Here is a 7,098-nt window from a genome sequence, read left to right as displayed (position 1 = left end):
TTTTGAGTGCTGGGCTAGGTAGAAATTCCAGGTGTGCTTCTTTGTTCAAAAAGCCCGCGAAAAGCTCTGGGTGGAAGGGCCTCTGTTGCCCGATGTAGCAGCCAATCCGGTATCAGAGTCAAAGATCAATCACTCCAGAGGAAGTTTGAAAGAACTCCTCTCATTGGACAGAAACATGAATGAGGTGGGAATAACTCCAACTCCAAGGTTACACTGCTCCTTACCTATACGGATATTCCCTCCGGATTCCTCTCCCACAGCAACATGGGAGCGCTCTCTCTCTCTCTCTCTCTCTCTCTCTCTCTCTCTCTCTCTCTCCCCCCCCTTTTCTCCTCTCCTCTCCTGCCCTTCTCTTTTTCTCTCTCTCCCCCTCTCTCTCTCTGCTCTCCTTTCCTCTCTCTCTCTCTTCTCTCCTTTTCTCTTTCTCACTCTCCCTCTGCCTAATTAATCGCTCTCTGCTAAACTCTTTGGGTCTGTGATATTTATTCCGATGGTAAGCTCACCGGGTCTCCAGGGCCTCGTCCCCCATGTCTCGGGCAAGAGAGGCCAAGGACCTGGGAACATCAGATCGGGGAAACTGGAAGAGTCTTTGGGACACCCGTGCAGCTCTGCTCCTCTCCGGTTACATCTTTGGCAATCTTGGCGATGGACGGGAAGGGAGCTGAACTGCGCCCCACCCTGGTTAGAGTACCAATGTTTCAATGGGTTTCCGAGTGCAGCAATTGCGGTCCTTAATCAATTACACTTCTATAGAATTGGAGACATATGAGGTGCATTGTCACAGACACCACGTATATTTTACAGTATTAGCATGTATGTTTAATAGAAAATTATGTATAACATGATTTATAATGTCAGGCAGAAATAGAATTAAATTCTACTTTTGCCAATTTTAGTGACATTAAAGTAAGATAATTTACAGATCTGAGGCTGTTTACTCAGCTTAATAAATGTATATAATTATACTGTACTTACTACATGAGAAATAAATAAATAATATACATAAAACATCTGGCTCAGAGTAGGTAAGCAAGATTAAAATGCCAGGCAATCTTAGTTTTAAGATTGTCTCTATCTGTAGAATAAAGCTAAATAGTATGATCAATTGTGAAAGTGAATTTGGTTCAAATATTTAATGAAATAGTCCCCTATATGCCGCATGTGTGTGTGTGTGTGTATATATATATATGTATTTTAAATAAGGGTTTTGATTTCTACAACTAAGAAAATAAGTATTAGATGGAGATGTATATTATCTTTCTCTACAAATAAGAAGAATCTATTTGTGAGAAAGAATTTTTACTGTGGGATGAAGAGTTAAATGACTGACGGATAAACAAGGGAATAGGTAGTAAAATGGAAAAGCATTTTGAGCCCACTCAGACATCAAATTGGTTCTTAAAAGGGCAAAATTAAGAATAAAAAAGCATTTCTACAAGTAGCAAATATGCAAATTTATCAGTAAAATCTAAATTAGGATAAGCTCATAGATTATGTAGGTATCTGTTCTCTTAAGGTAATTTTATTTTATTGTTTAATATCAATTTTATTTACAGTCAATTACAAATGTGTAACATTTCTCATATTTGCATTACAAATCAGTACATTAAATACCATAGAGAAAAGTATCTCCTATATTCATTTGCAGAACTTATGTCTAGATTCACTAGAACTTACAGTAAAAGGAAATAAAGGACACTAACCTCATCTATTACACATAATAATTACAATAAAGAAAAGATTAGGCGAAATAAAAATTGCATTGCCCAAGTACCTGAAGTATAGGAGGAATTTACCAAGAGGACTAATTCTTTATAATGAAAAATGCTTTTTTTTTTTTAATAGCAGACTGTTAATGGGAGCAAGTATGAATGTTTTAAAATGAAACATGTCCACATTCTGAGTAGAATATTTAGCAGCCTGCAGTGATTTGGTCAGTATAATTTTCAAATCATTTACCATTTAATATTAACACTTCTACTAAAATAATTCATGCTGCGAAAATGTCTCTGCTTTTCAAAGCTAAATTAATTAAATCATATAAACCGGAATAAAAGTTAATTATATTAATACAATTGTTTATTGAAAATGCCCTTAATTTCTCTTGAGTTTAGTAAGCTCTTATTGTATGCAACTAATTGGGTGTTTTGAATGCTGCTGTCCTAGAGATTTTATAAAGAATGGGAGCACTCTGGAGTTAAATGGGGAAGGTGAAAAATGTGCTGCATTTCAATAATGCTTAAAGGAGATGTTACCCCTTTCCCTGTTTGAGAAAACTATGTCATGTGCTTGCTTTACAATTCATTTCTATCATGAGCAGTAGTATTTTTAATTTGTGAGTTATATTTTGAATAGTTTTCTGATGCCTTATTTGTTCTTTTTTATTTATTTATTTATTTTTTTTGCGCACGCAAGCTGGTTTATTTGGTCTCCCGCCCACACTCAGGCCTGCATCACCGGCCGCGATTTCTCTGCAGCTTCACTCCGGAGCCCGCGAAGCCGGTACCGCTCCGCTGCAGCACGACGATGCCGCGGTCCGTGAGTTCGTCTCCACTCACACGATCCACCATGTCCTTCCGAATCGGCTTCTCCACGCATTCAAGGGTGACCACAGCCAGAGGGCCGCAGCACAGCACGGCGGGTGGCGTTGCTCAGGCAGTCGCGGGTCACAGCGCCACCTAGCGCTCGCTGCGTGTGATGAGCCCCACGCGGTCCCCCGAGCTGTCGAGCGGCGCGAAGTGCACGGCCTTCAGGTCCGACATGCGCAGGGACTTCCCCCACGTGGGGCAGGTCACCGTGCGGGACGGCTTCTCCAGCTTGGTGGCCTTGGCTTCGGGCGTCGGCGACGGGATCCAGACACTGAGTAGCACTTTGTCCTTGTCCTTACTTGGGGGACCCACGCTGGGCCCGGCTTGGGCATCACCTGGGCTGGTGGCCGAGAGGGCCTTGGCTGTGAAAGGGTTGAGGGGCGGCTCACGATGGCCGACTCCTCCTCCAGGAAGCCCCGCACGTGATCCTGAGAGGCCGCCACTGGAGCTCCTTCTGCTGCTCCCGCTGGGCGCCCCACTGCTTCTCACAGGCCTTCATCTGCCGGGCGATCTCCTTCTGCGGGTGTGGAATGTCCTCCAGGAGGGCCTCACGCTCATACTGGTAGCCATCTGGGGTGACAACAGGATCGTGGCAGGGCTGCAGGGAGAGGCAACAGCAGTGGAATCCGTCACAGCATCTCGGCTCAGTCCAATGTTCTGGGTCCCACAGCCTGAGGCCGCTGTGCCCTCCCTCTTCTCGGTAGGGGTAGACAGCCCCCGCACTGCAGTTCTTCCCATGCCGCGTCGTCCCCACGAACGACTCTCCGTTCCTTGATTGCTTCTTCAACTGTCTGTTATTTTTCTTGGAAGCCAAAATAAATATTATTTCCTTTAGCAAGCTTTTGTAAATGTCTGAATTTTCTTCTGTAAATATTTAACTTTGTGTGAATGAATTTGTTATAATCTTTATTTGATAACAGTTTTTAAATATGTTTGAAAGTACACGTGCTTGATTATATTTCTGGAGGAAAATCCATGAATCATATTTTTAAATCTTACATTAAAAAGACAATAAATTTGAGGAGTGAGTGTTGATATTAATGGATCTTGTTGTTATATTCCCCAGATTCTTGGATATGGTCACTTCTGTGACTTTTTCTGAGACCAGCTACTCTGTGGAGACAGCAGAAATTTAAAAAAAAAATGTGTATGTATATATACACACACACACATATACGGTAAAAATTGTATGTATATGTATATAAATACACACACATATGGTAAAAAATGTAGAGAATAATATGAGATCCAAATATACACGATAAAAAATAATAAGCCTATTACCAATATTTTAAATTGTTTCAGCAAAGACACATGTTCAGTTTTTCACCTTCTTGTTGGGAGTCAGAGATAGTTACACTTGATGAAGAGAAGTGGGAAAGCCTGAGTTTCCTTGTGGTATGACCTTGCCTGATCAATCTCATGAGAGAAGCAAAACAAGAAATAAAGAAGAGTTTTGTGCTTCAAGATTCAGTCTCATGAAAACAGTCATAAACATCATGTAGACCAAGTCTGTGTTTCTCTAGCATAGAAACTGTGATCTTTGCCAAACCTGAACAGTAAGGGTTCCATTGTCATTGGGGCATCAGAGTTGTTGGAGATCAGCTAACATTAATCAGAAATTCATCCTTTCTAAACTAACAACAAAAAAGCAGTAGTGAGCATTAAAAAAACATGCTGGTGTTTATTTCATACTTTTCAAAATATGATTTCTTCCAGAAGAGAATAGAGAGTGGAAGGTATTTAGCGACTAATCATTGCAGGCCCACTCAGTGTCAAAGTTCTAGGAGAGATTAAGATTGGCCTCAGAATTTCCCTTCTAAGAATTGACTTACAGTTAGTAATAAAAATACTAATGTAAACAGATAATTTGCTCATAACCAATAATACATTTTGTTTGAATTCCCTAAATTTACTTCCAGGGCAGTTACAATTTAACCATTTAATTTCAGGAAACACCCTTTTAGGCTTAAAATTATTCACTTGCTTATGTATCAGTTCTTAAATTGACTGAATAGAGATAATGGAAGTATTTACTTTTCTTGATTTCATTCATATGGTCAGTTTCATTTATAAAAACAAATCTTAGCAAATCAAAAAACATTGCACTGACAAGCTGTGAGCAATGACAGTAATTCCACTAATGCAGTTGCCAAGTACACTAATTATCCTAATGATGATCCAGTTGTCTGATAATCGCATTCCCCAAGGACCATATACAGTCAATCCACACAGCTGCAGAGTCCTCTCCAGGCTCATTTTGCTTTTTCCTGTCTTGGTATAAACCACATAATATTACCTTATTAGCATAAAATAATCATCATAGCTAAACATGAGCTGAACATACAGACAGCTAAAATGCTAAAGGGTAAATGAAGAGGCTTTTACATGAGGTGCCAGATCCTATCAGCCATTTCTCCAATGCCAGATAGAGCCATAGTTTCAACCACAAATCTCCTTTCATCTAAAATAATCATGTGGGTTTTGAAGAAGTGGGAATACTCAAGTGATTTATTTACCTAAATCAATAGGATCTTTGCTTGATAAAAAATAGTTTGAAAATATAGCTGTATAGATTTGTAGGCAAATGCTTTTTTTCTTTCCTCTTGAATGCTCTGGCACCAGCCAAAAATGGTCTTAACAAGTATATTGAATTTTAACATACAATTTGCAATGAAAATTACTTAGCTATCACTGAGGTAAGATGGTAAAATTTATATTTGGAGAAAGGAAATTTAATGGTTATTTATTTAAAATTCAGTACTTTTGTCAAAAACCTCTCTCTCTCTGTTTTTTAAATTATTAGTCTTTGTCAAGAACTGTGAAGAGCTTGAGCTTCTAACTCTGCATGATAGCAAGCTAGTCTGCCATAGTTGCGTGGATTCAGGCAAAAGACTAAAGACTAAAGATTTCCTTTCTTTTGCACGGTAAACAGCATGAGTTCCTTGGTTCTTTCTCTTTGCCTCCTAGGTTCTATGCGGCGAATGTGAAGCTGCTCAGGTAGATGCTGCTCACATTGTTGATTTTTGTACAACTGAGGAAACATTAACTTAGGAAACTTCATCTTTTAAACGGGCTCCTAGAAAACCTACTCAATGTTTGCCCCAGAGGGAAAGATTATCTTTACTATCTTAGACAGCAATCAAATCTGCTATCTGCCCCACATGGGGAAACTATCCCTAAGTTTCAAGGCTGTTTGCACAGCCTTAAAAATGTTGTTCAGAAAAATGTAGCAGAGTAATGTCTCTTAGAAGATGTGTAGAAACACAACACTATTGAAAAAGGATCTCCCGACAGGTTTCTTCGTTCTATAACTATTCCAAACTATAACCACATAAATAATTTTCAGAAACCATCATCCTTCAATCATAATTTATTTTGGTGTTATACATAACTTGAGTGAGATAATAAAACATAGCATGTGGAAAAAAGAGCAGAAGAGGTATATAAATTCAATGTGTTGAATTCCTTTTGTAGGTTAAAAAGGACCCGTAGGTAGGCGGAGAGAGCATTCAGAAAACAATACAGGCCCCCTTGACAGGGCAGAAGAAGAAAAAGATGACTGACTAGAAAGAGATTCAGATTGTAGTGAAATTCCTAGAAACACCCCACCAACTGGATATGGATCCCTGGAGCCAAGACCATCACCATCTGAGTTACGAGCTCCTCTCCAGCATCCACATTGAATTCAGTCATTGGCTGGGAGCAATCTCAGGTTTGGCTCATATGTATTTTGGGTACTGAACATGTAGCAAGTATTGTCTGTCTATAAACCAAAAGCAGATCCTCTCTTGAGAGATCATATCAGTGCACTCATTCAGCTGCCAGAACACGGATAGTGCCATTTTAATCAGGCACTGTTACTTACATGTAGGAATATCCCATGTTTTATAAATATTTCAAAGATGTCCATGCTCCAAAGTCCTAATTAGGGATAAGTGCTTTTATGTTTTTTGATCTGGGAAGACAATAAAAATCCATAGTCTCTTTTAATATAGCATGAAAGTTCATAGGAAGAAACAAAATGAAGAACACACGCGACTCCAGAGCCATAGCGTAGGACAGGGGTCAGCAAAAATTTTCTTCAAAGGAATGGATAGTAAATACGTCTTGCTTTTATACCATATAATCTCTGTTGCAAATACAAAACTCTGCTTTTCTAATGTGGAAGCAGCTATCGCCAATATATAAAAAAATGAGTGTGGCTCTATTCCAGTAAAACTTTTTTAGAAATAATTGGAGGGCTGGATTTCACCTGTGGACCATACTTTTCTGGTTCTGGCTAAACAATAATTTACCATGTGCTCCATAAGTGTTCCTCATCTGTACTTGGTCAGTAGTAGGATTGAGCAACAGCTGATAGTTTGCATCTAAGATGTACGGAAGCCAACATTGGACGTGTTTGTTTTCTTTGACAAGTTGTAATGTTTACCGCTGAAGTGAGAACCGTCAGGATGTCACAGACAGATCTGCTATTGTAAAGAATTCTTCTGTGCTTTAGTGTAATGGA

The 7,098-nt window shown here is 39.3% G+C and overlaps 1 pseudogene; it reads right to left on the bottom strand.

The window, feature by feature from the left end:
* Nucleotides 1-2,396: 2,396 nt before the first annotated feature.
* Nucleotides 2,397-4,847, bottom strand: LOC116560745 (annotated as a pseudogene).
* Between the last annotated feature and the right edge of the window lie 2,251 nt (nt 4,848-7,098).

This window comes from Sapajus apella, unplaced genomic scaffold (genome assembly GCF_009761245.1).
Source record: "Sapajus apella isolate SASKATOON/1434 unplaced genomic scaffold, GSC_monkey_1.0 scaffold27, whole genome shotgun sequence".
NCBI classification, from domain to species: domain Eukaryota; kingdom Metazoa; phylum Chordata; class Mammalia; order Primates; family Cebidae; genus Sapajus; species Sapajus apella.
This window is presented reverse-complemented; position numbering and strand designations above follow the sequence as displayed.